Source organism: Humulus lupulus, chromosome 8, assembly GCF_963169125.1.
Source record: "Humulus lupulus chromosome 8, drHumLupu1.1, whole genome shotgun sequence".
NCBI classification, from domain to species: domain Eukaryota; kingdom Viridiplantae; phylum Streptophyta; class Magnoliopsida; order Rosales; family Cannabaceae; genus Humulus; species Humulus lupulus.
This window is the reverse complement of record NC_084800.1, coordinates 38,838,402-38,861,825: the sequence shown is the minus strand read 5'-3', so window position 1 is coordinate 38,861,825 and position 23,424 is coordinate 38,838,402.

Here is a 23,424-nt window from a genome sequence, read left to right as displayed (position 1 = left end):
GGACCCTCGTGCGGATGGAAGGCTTCGTGACTTGTGCTGACACACTAGCCTAGGCCTAGCGACCCTTAAGAGGGCTAGGCGACCTTTCAAGGCCTGTGCAGCAATCGCCTGGTGACACGTGTACCCTTGCCATGAAGCGGGACAAAGGTAAACGTCCCCAGACATTGGTAGACGGTCCGGGCCAAGCATACTGCCGGTACCACTGCCTGCTGTCACGGACCCACGATCCCAAGCAGGAACTGGGGAGGCAACCGTGCGAGCGTCCTGGGAGCAATGCAAGCCTCCTCATGGCGGGCCTAGGCGAAGGCTTGGGGGGTAAATGTTATCCCCATTTCCTGCGTGGACCCGGAAATATTCTTCCAGGCCCATGGTCAGGGGCTATTCAAAATGTGGGCCCGGCCCAAGGCCTCTTGGTACGGGAATGTCCAAGGGGGCACGGGCCTGGGTGCAATTCCGGGCCCACAAGGAGGTCCAGTATGGTGTCTGGGACAGACATCCGGGACAGTCATCCGGGAGACGCGCAGACAATTCGAACCCCCATGACATACGCGTCTTGGTCCCGGACCCTGGTAACAATCCGAACCTGTGGTAAATGAAGAGGGACAAAGGTAAACAAACCCAGATCGCATCGTCCCCGGTTGGTGGGACCAAGCGTCCAGGACCCTGAAGCTGCCCCACTCCGCGTGGGCGTTGTCCCTACTTTTCACCTGCGGAAAAGGCCACCTCAGGATTGCACGCCGTTGTTTCAGATCTGTGCTGCCAAGTATTCTGACTGGTCTCGTCCCTTGAATCTGCCTCGTAACTCGAAGTGTCCAGACCAAAAGCACCATTTTGTCGGGCGAAATATAGCTCTTGGGCCAACTTATTGGGCCTTAACTGGTCTGGACTTCATGTATGTTTTATCTTTTATCTTGGGCTCCCACTAGAAAGGTCAAGAGTATCCATATCTCTGATGGGCCCGGGTCACACCCGGCCCAGACCCAGTGTTCCCATAAGCCTATAAATACAGGCTATAGAACACTGGAAAGAAGGATCTCTTCCACTAGGATACAATTACTGTAACGACCCAAATTCACTAATTAGGCTTAAGGGACTTGATTAGTGTGCCTGGAGGGCATAATGGGAATTATGTGTGATTTTAATGATTAAGATGCATGACTATGATTTAAAGCATGTTATATGACTATGTGTATTACGTTATGTGATAATTATGCTATGTGATTGGTACCGCGTGGGTGTGGTGATATCAATGTGATGCACGTGCCGAGACGGTCCTAGAGAACTAGATAATGGTAACTGGAGATTTGGTAACTTGTGTAACTGTTAGTAACTATAGAGAGTAACAAATTTTGTTGGAAAAGTGGTAGAATTATAAAGTAAGTAAAAAGACAAGTGTGCCCTTGAGGTTTAGTTAGGAAGGGATATTAGTGGAGGGATAAGGTAGTCTTTTGGCAGTGGTATAGATGTCTTTGGCTGAGGAAAAAGGATATACACGATTCTTTTATGCTAAGTATAACTGGAATTAAGACTTGGAAGGCTAGAAAGATCAAGAAGGAAAGGGAGAATCAAGAACCTAGAAGGCAAAGTGGAAGGGGAATCAAGCACCTAGAAGGCAAAGTTGTGTTCTTTGAGGCTAGTAAAGGGTTTAAGGGTGTGGAATCAAGCACATATCAAGGTTCATACTGAGGTAAGGATTTGGTCCCTGTTTTGTTAAGTTCTGAATTTGGTTTTGGAAGAAATTGAAAGATAGCCATGGCTTGTTTTGCATGAAAATTCAGCTGGTTTGTCAAGGAGAAATTCAGTTCAAAGCTTGGATTGGAGGAAGCTCAAGCTGAATATCTGATTGAGGTACGGGTATTAAATATGTTTGCAATCTCATAGCTGTTATGATTCAGGGATTTAGAGGTTTGGTTTGTACTTTTCTCAAGTTTTGGTTTAAGTGTTTGAGTCTGAAATTTAAGTGTGAATTCTGAGAATAGTTGTGTAATTGAGTTATATTATGATGTTTATAGGTTGTGGTATGGTCTATTTGGGGTTTTGAGTTGGTTTTGGGGCTTAGGTATAAGTTTGGGGTGATTTGGGTTCGGGAAAAACGCAGGGGAAAAACCCAGATTTCTGGGATCGCGAAGGAGCGCCGCGGCGCTGTTCTTGCGCGCCGCGGCGCAAGGCTGATTCTGAGCAGAGCAAGTTCTCTGACTTGCTGGGCGCCGCGGCCCTATAGGGCTGCGCCGCGGCGCTAGGCCAATTTCAGAGCATAGGATTTTGCAATTTTGAGCCTTTGCTCCAGGGGTTCGGGGGATATCTTCGGTGCATTGTTTTAGGGATTTGGGAGTCCCGAGAGTGTGGGATTGGTTCCGGGAAGTAGTTTTGGATTGATTAGTGACAAGGATGTTTCATTTGTGTTGTGACTAGGTCTTCGGAGAGGCTCAGGGTAGAGGACCGTGCTCGTGGCCTCGTGGCATCGGAAAATAGTAAATTGAAAGGTAAGAAAACTGCACCCGGTTGTATAATTGAGATGGGACTAAGTGCTCCCGAAAATTGTGTCGTGTCAATGTTGGTATTATGCCATGGGACATGTAAAAGCAGTCTAAGAGTACCGTACATGATATTGGCGCACAGGGCGCGGATTGGCCACTGGTAGCCAAGGACAATGGGATAACGGAGGGAGCAGCCTGAGGGCGCTAGCCCTAGTTATCATTTGTGAACTGTAAATGATATGAATTGGCATGCCTAGTATGTGGAATACTTGATTATATTGATTGATGATATGGTTGAGATTATGTAATGCAATGTGGGATTTTGACTTGTTTGCTAATTGCTTATGCTTTGTTGCTGTTGTGTTTTCTTGCTGAGCCTTGGCTCACGGATGCTACGTGGTGCAGGTAAAGGCAAGGGCAAGCTGGACCAAGCCTGAGGTGGAGAGCTCCGAGGTGGAATGTACATAGCCAGCGGTTCGGCTGCCACGGTCGAGGAGTGGACCAGGACAGGGATCACCTAACTGCTTGTTTTGCCTTAGTATGGCCGGTTGTTGCATATAAACCTTGAGACTTTTGTAAACAGTCTTTGATCTTAATATTTTTGGGATCCCATGTAACAGATAATACTTTTTAATGAAAATGTGGCTTTTGAGACCAAAACGCTTTTAACCCTAGTTCCTTTATAGTTTAAATGACACGAATTTTACTTAAATGACTTGATTAGCAAGTCTGACACTTTATAAACACACAGTGTAGCGGTCTTGGCTACCCAGGGCATTACAATTACTCTGTCGAAATATAGAGAGAAACTCCATTGTAAAAGGCTTTCCAAGCTCTAATACTACTGACTCGTGGACTAAGGCTCGTTAACGCCCCAACCACGTAAAATCCTCGTGTTAACCTTCTACTTTTCTTATCGTTACTCTTAAATAATATTCGTTAATATAGTTTCCGAAAATCTTGGTAAACAATATTAATTAAAACTTAATTTATTTTGACTATTAAAATCAATAAATGTGTATTTTTCACCACTAATCAATGCTCTTGCGATGCAATAATAAAAACTTGGTTTTTGGCCAAAACAATGTTTTTTCGATACAAAATCGATGGTTTTCGATCCTATTGCGATGCAATCATGAAAACTTGATTTTTAGCCAAAACGATGCTTTTTCGATAGTGTTTCAATGCAATTTCGATGCGAAATCGATGGTGTTTCGATGTTCTTGCGATACAATCATGAAAACTTGTTTTTTGGCCAAAATAATGCTTTTTCGATGCAAAATCAATGGTGTTTTGATGTTATTGCGATGCAATCATGAAAAGTTGATTTTTGGCCAAAACAATGCAATTTCGATGCTCTGCACCGAAATTTGACGAAAACTTTGGAGGTTCATATTATTTCACTCAAATTTCTGTTTCATATGATTTTTTTTTTAATTTTGGTATTTTTTGAGATGATCAAGATTAGAATGAGAGAGAGAGTGAGAGAATGAGAGATATTAGAGAGAGAGAGTTCTGATTGAGAGAGAAAATAGGTGTTTGAATTTTAGGGGTATTTTTGTCTAAAAAATTGAAATGGTCATATATTTAAGATAGTAACTTGTGTTGGTATATTAAAAAATTTCACTAAGTTATCATGCATATAACATAAATTTCCCTTGTAAAATCATTTATATTGGTGGTGATTTCCCACCAAAATCTTTGGGCATAAGTTGAGATGTTGGGTTCGAGCCTGCAACAAGCCTATCATATATAGGCCCAACGACTTTAGGTCAAGCCTTGGTCCAACTACACATTTATCCTCATACATCGAGGCCCAACTATTCAATTTATGACCTTGAGATGGTTGAGCTCACACTTCAAAGGCACATTGAGAATCCTACAAGCTAAAGGCCGCCTTGAAGAGAGTTTGTAGTGTCCCAAAACTTCTAATAAGGTTGAGTACCTTAATCGTCATGTCAGGAGGGCATAAGTGGAATTTATGTGGATTATATTATTGTATAATTGAGTATGCATGATTATATATATTAAATGTGTTTAAAGACCCATTTTTGTTAAAAATTTGTATTTTTCGTAATTTTGACCCATTGAGGGTATAATTGCAAACTTTGTGTATTATGTGCTTCGGGCCACATTATTATGTGGATATTCATGATATTCGGCATGAGTGGATCATTTTGAGCAATTAGCGGAAAAGTCACAACGAGGATGAATACTCGACTCGAGGTGAGCCAAGGGGAATTTTGGTAATTTCACATATTTTGGGAATTATTTGAATATGAAATATTTGGGAAAAGTTATTGTGTTTAGTGGGTTAAATGATTAATTTGGAGATTAATGGTGTAATTGGATTTTTAGGCAAATGACTAAAATGCCCTTGGGTTTGGTTAAGAAACTTTTGGAAGGGAAGGGGTATATTAGTCATTTGGTCAAGGGAATAGAGAAATGGCTAAGTGATGGTGTATCACGTTCATCACACTCCTTTCTCTCTCACTTTCTAGGCACTCCTTCATGTTGCACTAAGGTCCATTCCAAGGGAGGCATATCTTGAGTTCTTGAAGATTTCTAGTGAAATACACGACTTAATTGAGGTTAGGAGCTGCTAAGGTCATCATCAATAAACTTGGATTTCAGATTTTACTGTTGAGGTAAGAATTTCTCAAGCTCTTCCGATTGTTCTTCATTAGTTCTTGATGCAAATTGGGGTTTTAGCTAATTTTTGGATTTGAGGTTGTTTAAGTTGTAGATTTTGGTTGGGTGTAGGCTTAGAACTTGTTATATAGTTTCAATCACCTTTGGTTGCCATGAATTTGAGGTTTGATTCTCAGTTTGAGGCAAGAGTTGAGTTTTTAACTCTAAATTTGCAAGATTGAGAGTTTGGTATGTAATTGGAGTTTTATTGGTTCCTTGAGGTAGTATATGAGTTGTTCTAACTGTTTTGAGGTTAATCTTGGTGATAAACAACTGGAAAAAAATTTACGTCGAGTTTTTGGGGCTGGGAATGCAGGGGAAATCGTATGGTTCAATTGGGGAAGAGCACTATGATTTTTGGGCTTATTTTGGGTTTTTGGTGACCTAGCGTGATCGCGCTAGGGTGTAGCGCGACCACGATAGTGTCCCAAAATGTAGGTGATTTTGAGTTCGATTTTGGGTTTCCAGGTTACCAGCGCAATTGCGCTAGTGCCCCAAGTGTTTTATTATTTCATATAATATAATGTTAGATTAAATAATGTGACAAAATGTGATTTATCATACAAATGTGATTTTTCACACCTTGTAACATATTATTGAGAGTCACAAAAATTTGACACATGTGTGTGCCAAAATGTGACATGTTTTGGAGTTACAAAAATCAGTTACAAATTTGTAACTCTCAAATATTATCCAACAATGTGTATATTGTATGTTACACATTTGAGATTGGATTTCACAAAGCCATTATGAAATATGGTTGTTGGAGACACGTTTTTAACTCTCATTGGGTGTTTGGAGGTTACAAAATCATGTGGGAAATGATTTGGGACGTTTTGGAAAATTGACATTTTGTGCTGAAAATAGCTTGTGGCCGCGGCCACTGACTTTCCTTGGCCGCGACCTGGGGGACAGAGGCTAGTGGCCGCGGCCACTGATAGTCTTGGCTGCGGCCAGTGAGGCTGACAGACAAATTGTTTTTTTTCTTTCTGTTTTTTCCAATTTGAACGGTTCTAACATCCTAAGTAACTCTCAAATCTCAATTTTAATTACATAAACATCCAATTAAACATTGGTAACAGTCTTGGGAGTTGGTGGAATTTAAAATTCAAAGGATATCTCAAAACTCTATAAATAGGAGTCTAATGCTCACTTATAAGACAACTCTATTTCTATCAACTAGAGCACTTGGCTAGAAATACACCAAAAGGCTTGATTATTCCATAGAGCTATTTCTAATATTGAGATAATCCCTTAGTCCTTGAGATATGGGGAAATAAGCTTTTGGGCAAATCTTGTAAACCTTATTCAAGTTGGTGATCTCCAATGCTCTTCACTTTGGTTGTGTGAGTGAGAGTTGATGGACCCAAAACGGGTATGTTTTAAAAATTTATACTCGCAAGCGCACAAATCGTATATGGAATATAGTGTTCGTGTAAGCACGAGATCGAACCCAAAGGATTTGTCTAAAATAAAAAAGAAAACTATTTTAAATCAAAAGTAATAAATGCTAACCTAGCTCCAAAGATTGATGAACTTTAATATTATGAACATAAAATAAAAGATTGAAAAATAAAGCTATTTAAGAGAATAAAAATAAGCCAATAATGATTTGAAAATAAGTGTTAAAAGAAAAGATTATTAAGATACTAGAATCCACAAAATGTAAGTTTAATAATATTTATTAGTATATTGATTCTCAAGTTTTAGTGATAGTTAAAATAAATCAAACTATTATTTTCAAAATAGATTTATAATTTTAAGCACAAATTACTTCTAAAAAGATAGGATTTTTCTTCACTTTTCAAAATTATAATTTCAAAGCATTTAGTGTAAATCAATCTAATGAAATAGCAAATAAATCAATGAACATTATTTATAAGGCAAAACATAATACTTTTATTCTAAGCATGGATGTATACAATTTAATGACATATCTTACACAAAGAATATTATGTTTTTGCAAAATGAAGAACAAAGTGCATATTATCTAACAATCCAAAATATGAGATATTAAAGATGAAAGACATATATGAAGAAGAAAAATCCATAAACTTGTTGCATTACAAGGGAAATCAACATACAACATAAATATTACCTAGTTACAAGTTGTTTCATCATGATCTTAATAATCTTATGAAAAAGATTAGAAGCACATAACTAGAGTAAAAATTACAAAATAAATTAAATACATACTTGAAAATGCTCTTGAAAAACCCAAAATGGAAGAGAGAATGGTGGAGAGAAAGGGGAGAAAAGAAGATGGTATCCAAAAATTAAGCACCCTAAAATTGTCTTGAAAGTCCATATTTATAGCCAAAATGATAACATTAAAATAATCAACTTAAATTAATTAAATTGATTAAATTAATTAAACTAAATAAATATGGTATGTAGAGGTAAATTATAGGGTGTAATGATGATGTTTTGATGAAAATGTGAAGAAAAGTAGGTAAAAAATTGGCATTTTGGACAAGGGGACAATATGCAAATTGATGGGCTCAAGAGGTGGCTGATGGTGGCTAGTGCTGGTGGTAGTCGGCTGGGAGGGAAACCGTGGGCCTGGGTGCATGTTGAGGCAGCTGGGGAGTGCTGGGCCGAATGGTGGAGCAGCTGGCGGGCCCAGGAGGCTGGGCGAGTGGGCTTTGGGCCTGGCTGGCGAATTGGGCGACGGCTGGCCTTGCTGGAGCTTCAGGCGGTCAGGAGGCAGCTACTGAAGGAGAAATGGGTGCTTCGGGCCTGGGAGCTTCGGTGGGGATGTTTGCTAAAGAGGATTTGGGCTGGCAGAGAGTGGCAGGAGGAAAAATGCCACAATCTCTTTGCTTTTTTCCACAAAAATGCCACAATCTCTTTGTTTTTTTCCTCTTTTTCAAGCATAAAAAATTGCAAAGTACATCCTACAAAATAAGTAAATATTAAATTAGAATCAAATATTTTCAATTATAAAATAACTCATATTAAGTTTATGAAAATATTAATTGAAATTTAATTTACTTTGGCAATTAAGTTCAATAAAATCACATTTTTTTAACTTATAATCTAACAACACAAATTTCAAATAATTAAACTACAACATATTATAATAAAATATCTATAAAAACATATAAAAATCTAGAAAACTACAATAAGACTAATAAATTAAAAATTACATAAAAACTTAATAAGTTAATTAAAATCTCAAGAACTAAGCAACAATTAGCATATAAAATATGGTAAAATAACTCTAATTTGTAGAGTTATCAATAGTATTTTACTTTTTTGTTCTTGTTATTTTTTCTACTATTGTCTTTGTCTTCTCTTCTTCTATTTTCTATTTACATATTTATTTGTATCATTTGTTTTAGAGTTGTAGTTCTTATAATTTTCTTCTTCTTCTTATTTCTACATTTACTTGTATTTTGATTATTGAGTTGTAATCTTATATAATCAATCACCTTGTTTATTATATTTTTGCATAGAGTTGTAATAGTATTTCTTATTTTCCATTGAGACAATACAAATGTAACGCCCCAAACTCCAGGGACCGTTACGGTGTGCCTTGTAAACAGTGCTAAACTCGCTAATCGAGTCATTTGGCCAAAATCGTGATCTAGGTATGATTAGCGATTTAGGGATTAAAACTTTGGTTAGAAGATAACGTTTCACTAGAACGTTTAATATATATATTGGGATCCCGAAAATATAATTTCAGAGTTTATTACAGAGAATATTTACAACAGGCCGTTCTAAGCGGCAAAACAAGGTTCAACCCTAGTTCCACTTTAAACATCGGCCGTGGCGGATGAGCAGCTGCATATGTACACGTCATCACCTAAGCTCTCCAACTCAAGGATGGTCCAGCTTCCTCTTGCCTTTACCTGCACCACGTAGCACCCGTGAGCCAAAGCCCAGCAAAAAAACACAATAAAGCATGATATAATATCAACAACGATCATAATAACCATTCAGGACTATCAGTCCAAGCAAATAGGTGACAATAGCCAAAAGTCACAATAATGAGCATCGCTCCCTCTAGCCATGTGACGATAGGGTCACCAGGGCTTAACCGATAAATGATTCTTTCTTAAGTTTGATTAGGACAGGTGCAAGGTGATTAGTCACCAACATAACCTTCCTCACGACTCTAGAGTCGAAACTATGGACAACGTCCCTTAGCCATGTGGCAAACGGTCACCGGGGTCATATACCTTGGCTATAGTTGTAACGCCCTGGTTACCCCAGAACAGTTACGGTGAACGGTGAACCAGAAATTTGACCCGCTACCCGAGTCCTTTGGTTAAAAACGTGATCTAAGTGTTATTATCAGGTTAAGGTAGAAAACCAGTAAAAAGGAAAGGGTACATTTCATTAAGTAAATAAACTGCTCATGAGCCTTTCAAAATATTTACAAGTGGTTCGTAATACAAAAGAGTCGCTACAGTTCCAAATTTACAATCCCCGCCGGCCTAAGCGGCAAAAATAGGGTAAACCCCTAGTCCCTCTGAGAACTCCTTGACCGTGGCGGTCAAGCGACGGCCCTGTATGTACACAACGTCGCCCAAGCTCTCCACTCAGGGCTGGTTAAGCTTTTCCTTTCCTTTACCTGCACCACATAGCACCCATGAGCCAAGGCCTAGCAAGAAAACATAATATAATATCAACAACGATCATAATAATCATCCAGGACTATCAGCCCAACAAATAGGTGACAATAGCCAACAGTCACAATAACGAGCAGCGCTCCCTCTAGCCATGTGACGATAGGGTCACCAGGGCTTAACTGATAAGTGATTCTCTCACAAATTGATCAGGACAGGTGTATGGTGATTAGTCACCAACATAACCTTCCTCACGACTCTGGAGTCGTAACTATGGACAATGTCCCTTAGCCACGTGACTAACGGTCACCGGGGTCGTATACCTTGGCTATAGACATCTGGTCGTAGACCAGGCAAGCGCTTATAATTTCTTCGACCTTAGGGTCGGTCCCGCATTAATGCCATAGAGCCACTCAATGCGTGATCATCGACTTTAGAGTCAGTCCCTGACTAGTCAGTGTCTCAAACAAGTAATCAGCGTTCACTAGCATTTAATATGCAATCCACGTTCACATATATCAACCAACGTGCCTCAATATCAAACCATGCATGTCATATACCTGTACAGGGTGCAACTGTATCCATACACTATTTTCTTACCTCAAGTTCGAGCGAGAAGTATGATAAAGACGACCCCTGAGAACGATCGGTCTTTTAGTTCCTTAGCGGTTACCTAATCACAACCAATTATAACCTCCATTAATGAGAACCCACAATAATAGGGTCTTAACCTAAGCACCACCCTCGGGACCTCGAAACATGCCCACACGGTGAGTAGATTCGATCCTGGGCCTTAAGGATTGAAACCCCAAGTCAAAAACCCTTAAAAACACTCAAAACGGGGTTTGGAAGGAACAGGGTAGCGCTACAGCGCTCAACCCCTAGCGCCACAGCGCTCTACTCAGAACCTCCCAAAAGCCAAAAAGCCTCCTGAGGAGCGCTATAGCGCCCTAGGGTGGGCGCTGTAGCGCTACCTCCAGCCCAAAACACCCCTGAACCGACCTTCTTCATCCCCTTCGTTTCTAACTCGATCTCCAATCTTCCAAAGCCTATTCTTGATGCCAAATAAACCCAAAAACCATCCCAACACATCCCAAACATCACAAGCATGGGAACCCTAGCCAAAACTCCCAACAAAACCCATGAATTCATCCTAGTAATCTCAGCTGTAAAGTAAAACCAAAACAGAGCAAACCAGAGAAAATCATGGTCAAAAACTTACCCAAAGCTTGGCTTATGAAGCTCTTCAATAGTGGAACACACTCCCAAACTCCCAAGGCTTGCTTCCCAAGCTAGAATCCTCAAAGTTGGCTCAAAAACCACAAAGAAAAATGAAGAAAAGATGGTACGGGAGAACTCCTTTTTGCATACTCTGTTTTCACTACTTTCTTCAGCCAACAAGTGATATATCTATCCTAGGGGTGAAATGTCCATTTTACCCCTAGGTCATTTAATACTTTCTAAAGGCTCCCAAGGGCATTTTTGGTACTTCCCTCCTATCTCGTTAATATTAAATAACGCTCTCCAATTCCCGTTATCCTCGAAAATCATAAACACCAATAATTCACATCCTGTTACCCTTTATCTCCCGGTAACGCTCTAATCATCAAAATCACCCCGAGACTCAACCCAAGTCCCGACACTTAAACCTGTTGTGACTAAACCGCTAATCAATATCCTACGATCGTCTCATGTCGAATAGCTCGAACAAACCCACATCATAATGTGGTCTCAACATATATCACCGACATGCATACAATTAACATTATATTATAATATAATTCCCATAAACATACATAAACACATTAAATGGCATAATTAAACAATTATGGCCCTCCCGGCCTACAAATCCAGCCGTTAAACCACATTAGGGAATCCGGGGCATTACAACTATCCCCTCCTTACAGAAATTTCATCCTCGAAATTTACCTGAACAGCTCGGGATACTGACCCCGCATATCAGACTCCAGCTCCCAGGTCGCCTCCTCGACCTTGCTGTTCCTCCACAACACCTTAACCAAAGGTATTGTCTTGTTCCTGAGGACTTTATCTTTCTGATCAAGTATCTGAACAGGCTGCTCCTCAAAGGAGAGATCTGGCTCAATCTCCAGATCCTCATAACTCAAAACATGACTCTCATCAGATACATACCTCCGAAGAGCGGAAACATGAAATACATTATGCACGGCTGACAACACCGGAGGCAAAGCTAGTGTGTAAGCCACTTGACCAATCCTCTCCAGGATCTCAAATGGACCTACAAACCTGGGACTCAGCTTGCCCTTCTTCCCAAACCTTCTCACCCCTTTCCATGGCGAGACTCTGAGGAAAACATACTCTCCTACCTGGAACTCCACGTTCCTGCGTTTGGGATCCGCATAGCTCTTCTGTCTACTTTGAGAAGTAAGCATCCGAGCTCTAATCTTATCAATAGCCTCACTGGTCCTCTGAACTGCTTCAGGACCTAAGTATCTCCTTTCACCTGTCTCATCCCAATGAATGGGAGATCTACACTTCCTACCATACAGCATCTCATAAGGTGCAACTCCGATGGTAGACTGATAACTGTTATTATAGGAGAATTCTATCAAAGGCAGATACTTACTCCATGATCCACCAAAGTCCAGTACGCATGCTCGCAGCATGTCCTCCAATATCTGGATCGTCCTTTCAGATTGCCCATCTGTCTGAGGATGATAAGCTGTACTGAACTTCAGTTGTGTACCCATGGCTGTCTGTAAACTCTTCCAAAACTTGGAAGTGAATGTAGGGTCCCGATCAGACACAATCGACCTAGGAGCTCCATGGAGGCGCACGATCTCTTTCACATAGAGATCTGCATACTGGTCAACAATATAAGTAGTCATCACTGGTAGAAAGTGAGCTGACTTGGTATAGCGATCCACTATCACCCAAATGGAATCGTGTTGACCAACTGTCCTGGGCAAGCCCACCACAAAGTCCATTGTGATGTCTTCCCACTACCACTCCGGGATATCCAGAGGCTGCAGTAACCCTGCCGGCCTCTGATGCTCAGCCTTGACCTGCTGACAAGTCAAGCACTTAGCCACATACTCTACTACATCCCTCTTCATCCCTGGCCACCAGTACAACGATCTCACATCCTGGTACATCTTCGTGGTGCCTGGATGCAAAGAGTAAGGTGTAGTATGAGATTCATCCAGAATCTCCCGTCTCAATGCAGTGTCTAACGGAACACATATCCGTCCCTTATATCTCAACAACCCCAAATCAGACACTGTATAATCTCTGGATGCTCCAACCAAGACATCCTCTCTAATCTTGATCAGCTGTGGATCACTCAATTGACCCTCTTTAATCCTCTCTAGCAGTGTAGAATGTAGCGTAACATTGGCCAACTGGCCCACCAGCAACTCTATACCAGCTCTGGTCATATCATCAGCTAACTCCCTGGCTATCAGCCTAATACCATGAATCTATCTCGGACCCTTCCGGCTTAAAGCATCAGCTACCACGTTGGCTTTCCCTGGGTGATACAGAATCTCACAATCGTAATCCTTTACTAATTCCAGCCAACGCCTCTGCCTCATGTTCAAGTCCTTCTGAGTAAAGAAATACTTCAGGCTCTTGTGGTCTGTATAAATCTCACACTTCTCTCCATAGAGATAGTGCCTCCATATCTTTAAAGCAAAAACCACCGCTGCCAACTCTAAATCATGGGTAGGATATCTCTTCTCGTACTCCTTCAGCTGACGAGAAGCATAAGCTATAACCCTCTCTGATTGCATCAAAACACAACCCAAACCCTGATGAGAAGCATTGCAGTATATCACAAACTTCTCTTGGTCTGTAGGAAGACTCAGAACTGGAGCTGTAATTAATCTCTGTTTCAACTCTTGGAAGCTGTTCTCACATTTTTCTGACCACACAAACTTCGGGCCCTTGCGTGTCAGCTCAGTCAACGAAGTAGTAATCTTTGAGAATCCTTCCACAAAACGCCTGTAATACCCTGCCAATCCAAGGAAACTTCTAACCTCGGAAGCATTCTTTGGCCTTGGCCAATCTTTGACTGCTTCAATCTTTGATGGATCTACTGTAATCCCTTCCTTACTAATAATATGCCCAAGAAAGGACACCTGAGACAACCAGAATTCACACTTCTTGAATTTTGCAAACAATCTGTGTTCCCTCAATCTCTGTAGAACCAACCTCAGATGTTGCTCATGCTCTAACTCAGTCTGAGAATACACCAGAATATCATCGATGAAGACGATCACAAACTGGTCCAAATAATCCTTGAACACTCTGTTCATCATATCCATGAAAGCGGCAGGGGCATTAGTCAACCCAAATGACATAACTAGAAACTCATAATGCCCATACCTAGTACGAAAAGCGGTCTTCGGTATGTCTCCCTCCTTAACCCTCAACTGATGATAACCAGAACGAAGGTCGATCTTAGAGAATACAATCTTGCCCTGCAATTGATCAAATAGATCGTCTATCCTTGGTAAAGGATACCGGTTCTTAATTGTCAACTTATTCAGTTCCCTGTAATCTATACACATCCTCAGAGAACCATCTTTCTTCTTCACAAACAGAACTGGCGCACCCCAAGGTGAAAAGCTAGGTCTGATAAAACCTAAATCCAACAGCTCTTGCAACTGTACCTTTAATTCTTTCAACTCAGCTGGGATCATTCTGTATGGTGCTCTAGACACTGGCTCCGTTCCTGGGGCCAGTTCTATAACGAACTCAATCTCTCTGTGTGGTGGCAACCCTGGAAAATCCTCTGGAAACACATCCAGAAACTCACACACAAGTCTAGTATCCTCTGGTCCCACTGGCACGACCTGAGTGGTGTCAACCACACTGGCTAAGAATCCAATGCAACCCCCTTGCAACAAATCCCTAGCCCTCAATGCCGAAATCATAGGAATACGGGGTCCATGCACAGCACCAACAAATACAAAAGGATCCTCACCTTCAGGCTCAAAGGTGACCATCTTCCTTCTGCAGTCAATGGTTGCCCCATACTTGGCCAACCAGTCCATACCCAGTATCATATCAAAGTCAGTCATAACCAACTCTATAAGATCCACTGACAACTCTCTGCCCTCCACTATCACTGGAAAAGACCTGACCCACCTCCTAGATACAACCAGCTCCCTAGTGAGTAACAAAGTACCAAACCCCACAGCATAGAAATCACAAGGTCTACACAATCTATCAATAACACTACTTGCAACAAAGGAATGTGTAGCACCGGAGTCAATCAATACACTATAAGCAGTTCCTGCACTAAGAAGCTGACCTGTAACAACTGAGGGCGAAGCCTCAGCTTCTGCTTGAGTCAAAGCAAACACTCGCGCTGGGGCCGAGCTGTCTGCCTTCCTGGGCTCTTCCTTTCTTGCCTTAGGGCAATCCTTTTTCAGATGACCCACTGCTCCACAAGAGAAGCAGGCCCTTGCCTTACACTCTCCCAAGTGATGCCTCTTGCATCTAGGACACTCGGGATAAGACCTCCAGGCTTCACTGCCCCCAGGACGACCTGTTGTACTGCCACGAGGTCTCCTGTCAGGACCTGGAACTGGGAAGGTATCAGGAAGCTTCCTCTTCTGGTCACTGGGGCCAACACCCCTACCAGAACCCACAAATGGAGGACCTGGCCTCCTGAAATCCTTTCTGGCTGCACTTTCACGCCAGATCTTAATCTCTGCAGTTTCAGCTGTAAGTGCCTTCTCCACCACCTGTGCATAAGTAGTCACTCCTGCCACAGTGGTGATGCGCACATCTCGGGCTAACCTGGGCTGTAGCCCCTGTAAGAAACGCTCTCTCCTGGTCCCATCAGTGGGTACCAACTCCTTGGCAAACTTTGCCAAACGGTCAAACCTTAAGGCATACTCGGTTACTGATAAGTTTCCCCGAAGTAACCTCATAAATTCATCAGCCTTCGCTGCTCTAATGGCGTCATTATAGTACTTTTCATTGAACAAAGTCTGAAATTCCTCCCAGCTCAGGAGATTAACATCCTTGGTCTGGCCAACCACTTCCCACCAAATCCGGGCATCTTCCCGAAACATATAGGCAGCACAAGCCACCCTCTCAGTACCAACTACCTTCATAAAATCCAGAACAGTGGTCATCATGCTCATCCATTGTTCAGCTTTGGTAGGATCGGCACTGCCTTCAAACACAGGAGGTTGTTGTTTCCTGAACCGCTCATAAAGAGGTTCCAATCTGTTTTCAACCCCAGGCTGCTGCCCAATAACTGGCACCGACACAGAAGGTGCCTCTGCAACATTGGCAACTACAGGCACTTGCTGCTGTCTTAGGAGACGAAGCTCCTCTCCCTGTTTTATCACTATAGCGTGCAAATCATCAAACAACAGTTGCCAGTTTGCAGGTGCTGGCTGTGGAATCTGAGATTGGTCATTCTCTTGACCCTGACTATTATTATTCTGGCCTGGATCACTCTGGCCAGCTGACATGTCTGTCTGTCCTGAGTTCATTCTGTCACTGATACCTTACTGAAACAATAATCAATATGGCCAGTCAGGTAGTAATAACTAAACCTCTTGCCGCCTCACGGTCCAAGAACAACAGACAACTATCACACTCCACAGTCACTCAGTATTCACAAGCAGATACATGTTTATGGCACTCAGCACTCAGCATGTATCACATAATAACTCATAAACAACCAAGCTAATAAGCAGGCGCCAGCAATCTCAGTACTAATCAGTACACATTTGCTGAAGATATAATATCTCAGGGCACAAGCTCAACATAATATCTCATGCACACAGGTAAAGCATACATATCACGTTTAAGCAATTATACATGTAACCACATAAATAGCTACCAAACCATGAGTCGAGCTTGACTTCGGTGATATGTGTACATACTAAGCCAGTCTACAGGAACCCTAACCTTGGCATTGCTCTGATACCAAGTTGTAACGCCCTGGTTACCCCAGAATAGTTACGGTGAACCAGAAATTTGACCCGCTACCCGAGTCCTTTGGTTAAAAACGTGATCTAAGTGTTATTATCAGGTTAAGGTAGAAAACCAGTAAAAAGGAAAGGGTACATTTCATTAAGTAAATAAAATGCTCATGAGCCTTTCAAAATATTTACAAGTGGTTCGTAATACAAAAGAGTCGCTACAGTTCCAAATTTACAATCCCCGCCGGCCTAAGCGGCAAAAATAGGGTAAACCCCTAGTCCCTCTGAGAACTCCTTGACCGTGGCGGTCAAGCGGCCCTGTATGTACACAACGTCGCCCAAGCTCTCCACTCAGGGCTGGTTAAGCTTTTCCTTTCCTTTACCTGCACCACATAGCACCCATGAGCCAAGGCCCAGCAAGAAAACATAATATAATATCAACAACGATCATAATAATCATCCAGGACTATCAGCCCAACAAATAGGTGACAATAGCCAACAGTCACAATAACGAGCAGCGCTCCCTCTAGCCATGTGACGATAGGGTCACCAGGGCTTAACTGATAAGTGATTCTCTCACAAATTGATCAGGACAGGTGTATGGTGATTAGTCACCAACATAACCTTCCTCACGACTCTGGAGTCGTAACTATGGACAACGTCCCTTAGCCACGTGACTAACGGTCACCGGGGTCGTATACCTTGGCTATAGACATCTGGTCGTAGACCAGGCAAGCGCTTATAATTTCTTCGACCTTAGGGTCGGTCCCGCATTAATGCCATAGAGCCACTCAATGCGTGATCATCGACTTTAGAGTCAGTCCCTGACTAGTCAGTGTCTCAAACAAGTAATCAGCGTTCACTAGCATTTAATATGCAATCCACGTTCACATATATCAACCAACGTGCCTCAATATCAAACCATGCATGTCATATACCTGTACAGGATGCAACTGTATCCATACACTATTTTCTTACCTCAAGTTCGAGCGAGAAGTATGATAAAGACGACCCCTGAGAACGATCGGTCTTTTAGTTCCTTAGCGGTTACCTAATCACAACCAATTATAACCTCCATTAATGAGAACCCACAATAATAGGGTCTTAACCTAAGCACCACCCTCGGGACCTCGAAACATGCCCACACGGTGAGTAGATTCGATCCTGGGCCTTAAGGATTGAAACCCTAAGTCAAAAACCCTTAAAAACACTCAAAACGGGGTTTGGAAGGAACAGGGTAGCGCTACAGCGCTCAACCCCTAGCGCCACAGCGCTCTACTCAGAACCTCCCAAAAGCCAAAAAGCCTCCTGAGGAGCGCTATAGCGTCCTAGGGTGGGCGCTGTAGCGCTACCTCCAGCCCAAAACACCCCTGAACCGACCTTCTTCATCCCCTTCATTTCTAACTCGATCTCCAATCTTCCAAAGCCTATTATTGATGCCAAATAAACCCAAAAACCATCCCAACACATCCCAAACATCACAAGCATGGGAACCCTAGCCAAAACTCCCAACAAAACCCATGAATTCATCCTAGTAATCTCAGCTGTAAAGTAAAACCAAAACAGAGCAAACCAGAGAAAATCATGGTCAAAAACTTACCCAAAGCTTGGCTTATGAAGCTCTTCAATAGTGGAACACACTCCCAAACTCCCAAGGCTTGCTTCCCAAGCTAGAATCCTCAAAGTTGGCTCAAAAACCACAAAGAAAAATGAAGAAAAGAAGGTACGGGAGAACTCCTTTTTGCATACTCTGTTTTCACTACTTTCTTCAGCCAACAAGTGATATATCTATCCTAGGGGTGAAATGTCCATTTTACCCCTAGGTCATTTAATACTTTCTAAAGGCTCCCAAGGGCATTTTTGGTACTTCCCTCCTATCTCGTTAATATTAAATAATGCTCTCCAATTCCCGTTATCCTCGAAAATCATAAACACCAATAATTCACATCCCGTTACCCTTTATCTCCCAGTAACGCTCTAATCATCAAAATCACCCCGAGACTCAACCCAAGTCCCGACACTTAAACCTGTTGTGACTAAACCGCTAATCAATATCCTACGATCGTCTCATGTCGAATAGCTCGAACAAACCCACATCATAATGTGGTCTCAACATATATCACCGACATGCATACAATTAACATTATATTGTAATATAATTCCCATAAACATACATAAACACATTAAATGGCATAATTAAACAATTATGGCCCTCCCGGCCTACAAATCCAGCCGTTAAACCACATTAGGGAATTCGGGGCATTACAATAGTCATCTGGTCGTAGACCAGGCAAGCGCGTATACGTTCTTCGACCCTAGGGTCGGTCTAGCATTAATGCCATAGAGCCATTCAATGCGTGATTCTCAACTTTAGAGTCGGTCCCTGACTAGTCAGTGTCAATCACAAGCAAGTCATGCCGCCAATCGTATACCACATGTTCAATATCCATAAACAAGGAATTTAGCATGCTTACTAAACAGATACCAGTACAATTAGGACCATGCACAACCACAGAGGCTCAAGCTCTGAACAATATCATACCCAATATACAAAGCATGTCCTAATCACATGTCCCTCATGCATCATATGCAATATATCCAGCAATCCAACATGCACCAATAACAGCCATGCATGTCACGTTTAATAGTCAACCAACATGCGTCATGAATAGCCATGCATGTCATACATAACAATCAACCGTCATGCATCAATAATAACCACGCATGTCATACTCAGTAATCAACCAACATGCGTCATAATAGCCATGCATGTCATACATAATAGTCAACCGACATGCATCATAATAACCATGCATGTCATACATAGTAATCAACCGGCATGCATCATAATAACCATGCATGTCTCATGTACACAGGGTGCAGTTTTCTTACCTCAAAGTCGAGCTAGAACGATTAAAAGAACGACCCTTGAGAACGATCAACCTTTAGTCCTTTAGCGGTCACCTAGTCATAACCAAATATAAGGTATCATCAATAAAAATGATCAACATAAGTTCCCAAATCAATATCTAGTCTCCGGGACATCAATCCCCACTTAACCGGGTACTAGGTTCAACCCCGAGGCCTATGGCTTGAATCCCTAAGCTAAAAACATGTTTTTGGTTAAAATGGCCTTAAGGGCCGCGGCCCTCCCCTGCTGCGCCGCGGCGCGCCCTCAAACAGAGAGGGCTCTCCCTCTGTTAGACGCCAAGGGTCGCGGCGCACCCCTACTGCGCCGCGGCGCCCAGCCCAGATCAGCAACATGCCTACACACGAACCAGTTTTTCCCCTGTGCGATATCTTCTCAAACCAGTCCTTCAAACCTTCATAAAACCTCTTCCTAACATACGATTAAACCCCTAGATAACACCCATAACCTCCCCTCATCAAAACCCAATTATAATCCATCAAAACCCCTTTGAATCCAAACTTCTAACAAGAATCAAAAACTGAAAACCAAAGCTTGAAAACAGAGCACCACCTGAAGTAAGTGACTAGAACTCACCTTGGAACCTGTTTTGAGTCCCATTTAATGGTTGTAATAAGTCCCCTAGCTGCCACCTTTGATTTCCTAGCTCAAAACCCCAAGATGGCCTCAAGAACACCAAAGAGAAGATGGTGAGGGATGGTGTACGGGTTGAAGAGGAGGAGAACTCTGTTTTGCCCTGTTCTTTCTACAGCCCTCCTAAGTCATATATATCCTTAGGGTCAAAAGACCATAATGCCCCTAAGCCAAATAAACCCCTTTAAAGGTTTCCAAGGGTAAAATCATCATTTCCCGTCTATCTCGTTAATTATAATTAACGCTCTCCAATTCCCGCTATTCTCAATATTTCTAAATACTAATAAATCAAATCCCATTACCCTTTAATTCCCGGTAATGCTCTAGTCATTAAATTCACCCCGAGACTCACCCCGAGCCCCGAACTTAAACCCGTTATGACTAGACCGAACACTTACATCTCATGATCGTCTCATGTCGAAAAGCTCGAACCAATCCACCTTATAATGTGGCTATATTAGTTAATCACACTCATGCACCCAAAATACACATTTACGCCCATAGCGGCCAAATTACCAAAATACCCTCATAATTAACATATGAGCCCATATGCATGCATTCACCACCATATAACAATATAATTCACGTAAACATGCATATAATCATTAAATACTATAATAAATCAATTATGGTCCTCCCAGCCTCCTAATTAAGGTCCTAAACCTTATTAGGAAATTTGGGGCATTACAACAAATATCTCTAACACCAGGAACCTAAATATTTCTGTGGGGGCGACCGCGCTAGGCGCCCTGAAGTGGTGGTTTTCTGTGATTTTTAAGATTTAGTTCAACGGTTTCAGAACCTGTTTTTGGAGCCCGCTTGAGGGCTCGGGGAACGATTTCCACTCCCATGTTGAATGAGATTGGATGCCCAAGAGCTAGGGTTTTTGCTTGGACTTGTGATTTGGATTTAATCCCTAATAAGTGGTCATTCATGTTGTGACTAGGGTTTCCACCAGGCTCGGGAAAAAGGATCGCACTCGTGGCATTTTAGCTTCCGCACATGACTCGAGGTAAGAAAAGTTGACATTACACGTAGAGCGGGCATTGTCCCTATTATATCTAAAACATGTTATAGATACAATAGCTATCTATTGAAATGAGCTAGATATTGAAATGATACATGTTATAGATATTGGCATGAAATGAGCTAGGGTGGTGGTGTATTCTTATTGCATGCTTTGTTTATTATGCTTAATAGTAATTGACTTGGTTTTGGACATACGGTTATTATCGTAATCTTAGTGCCGGGAGATGCACTTTACTAGGCATCGACCGTACATATGGAGTTGGTGATGCGAATTACTTGGTATTGTTGATATCGACTGCCAATATGATTATTGAATATATGTAGCTATGACTTACAAGTTATGCAAATTGTTATATATTCATGCTGAGATTGTTGTGTATGCCTTGTAATGTGTGATACTTAGCACAAAAAATAAACAAATATTTTATTTAGCATAACATTTGCATTTGTGCTCAATAACATAATAGCATTGTTATACCAAAAACTCGTATTCATCAGTCTAGGACAAACATCATGAGTGAAATGTGATATTCTCAATGTAGGTTGGACCAAGATAGGAGCTCGTCTCATGAGGAAGATGTGCTCGAGTTTGGATGCACAACAATGCCACCTCAATAGACGTTACAAGTGTGCTCAAGTATAAAGAATGATAAGTTACAAACCTTGTGCATGAATTTGAGCAGGAAGGATGGTTAATCCCTATCAAAGCGCTTGAATAGACAACACTCAATCATTGGAAAGGCGAGAAGGTTATACTTGATTAATCAGTTTTAATTGACCTAACATTTGATTGGTTAATCATTAGAATAATTTTTTTTAGTTAAAGACATTTAATTTGTAAAATTTGTAGCTACTCGAATTTTAATTTTTTTAATTTTTTTGCAACAAATCTATTAACAAAATTCATGATTCAAGGAAGCTTAATTTCTCTTGCCACCTTATAAAAACAAGGGGTTGCAATGTAGAGTATAAGTCCAATTCCAAGTGCTAAACTGCTACTAAAATTTCATCTGAAATATAAAACAAAACTCGATAATGAACGCATGTCACTTTTTTTTTACTAAATTACTATAACTGTGACAATCAGAATCCTGTGATCTGCAAGGGGAAAAACCGGGTAAAAAGCTATGCAATCCCACATCACCTGGGGAAGGTCAAGTGTGATGATTCTAAGACTGTGCAGGTATAAGACTACACAGTTGAAGATGACTTAAATGGATTGATAGGTACTAGCTATGCCAACCAGATGCATCTTCTTTTCGGTAGCCCATCACTTGAGAACTTCAAAGTTAAGCTTGTTTGACTTGGAGTAGTCTCATGATGGGTGACATTCTGGGAAGTTTTACCAGGAAGCGTGCGAGTAAGGACAAAACACGCTGGAAAGACTCGTGTTGGTTTGCAGGGTCAGTTGTCATTCCAGGAAACCGTCATAGTGACGTGAGGCGTTACAATAAATATGGTGACTTTTATCATTTTCTTTATTTTTCATAACATCAATTTTCCTCTAAACTATCGTTGACGAAAAACTTTGTCCAGAAGTATTTGAAGTTGGTTATAAGTATAAAAAAGTAAATTGTTATCAATGATAATTAATGACAATATTTTAAATAAAAAAACTATATTAATATCTCTATTAATTATAACATTGTAATTAAAAATATATATAATAATTGTTCTGCTAGATCTTCTTAATATTTATTTTTGAATTTAACAACATTAGATAGAATCTAATAAAAACAACATTACATTGGTAATATCCATAGTTTTTATAGGTGTAAGTTATTAATTAGTTATGGGTATTGGACCTGTTATTTGTTATTAAAATGTGTTATTGGTTATTTTTATTTATATATGTACTGCTTTGCTTTAATTTTATTAAAAAATGCTATTCAAAACAAATTGTATTTCTCATTATTTATTTTATCATGATAAATCTTATTGAATATGAAAAAACATGATTTTGGGTTACAGTCACACCTCCTCTTAGTCCGACCGTCCAAAAGTAAAAATCCTATTTTTTAATCAGAAAAATATTTTCAATAGTTATGATAAATAAATAATTTTTCTAATTTTACAAGTTTAAATGCCTCTTCTAAGTCCTTTTTGATTAAGATTTTTTATTATTTATTAAATTTCTACATACTCTTACTTTTGTTTAT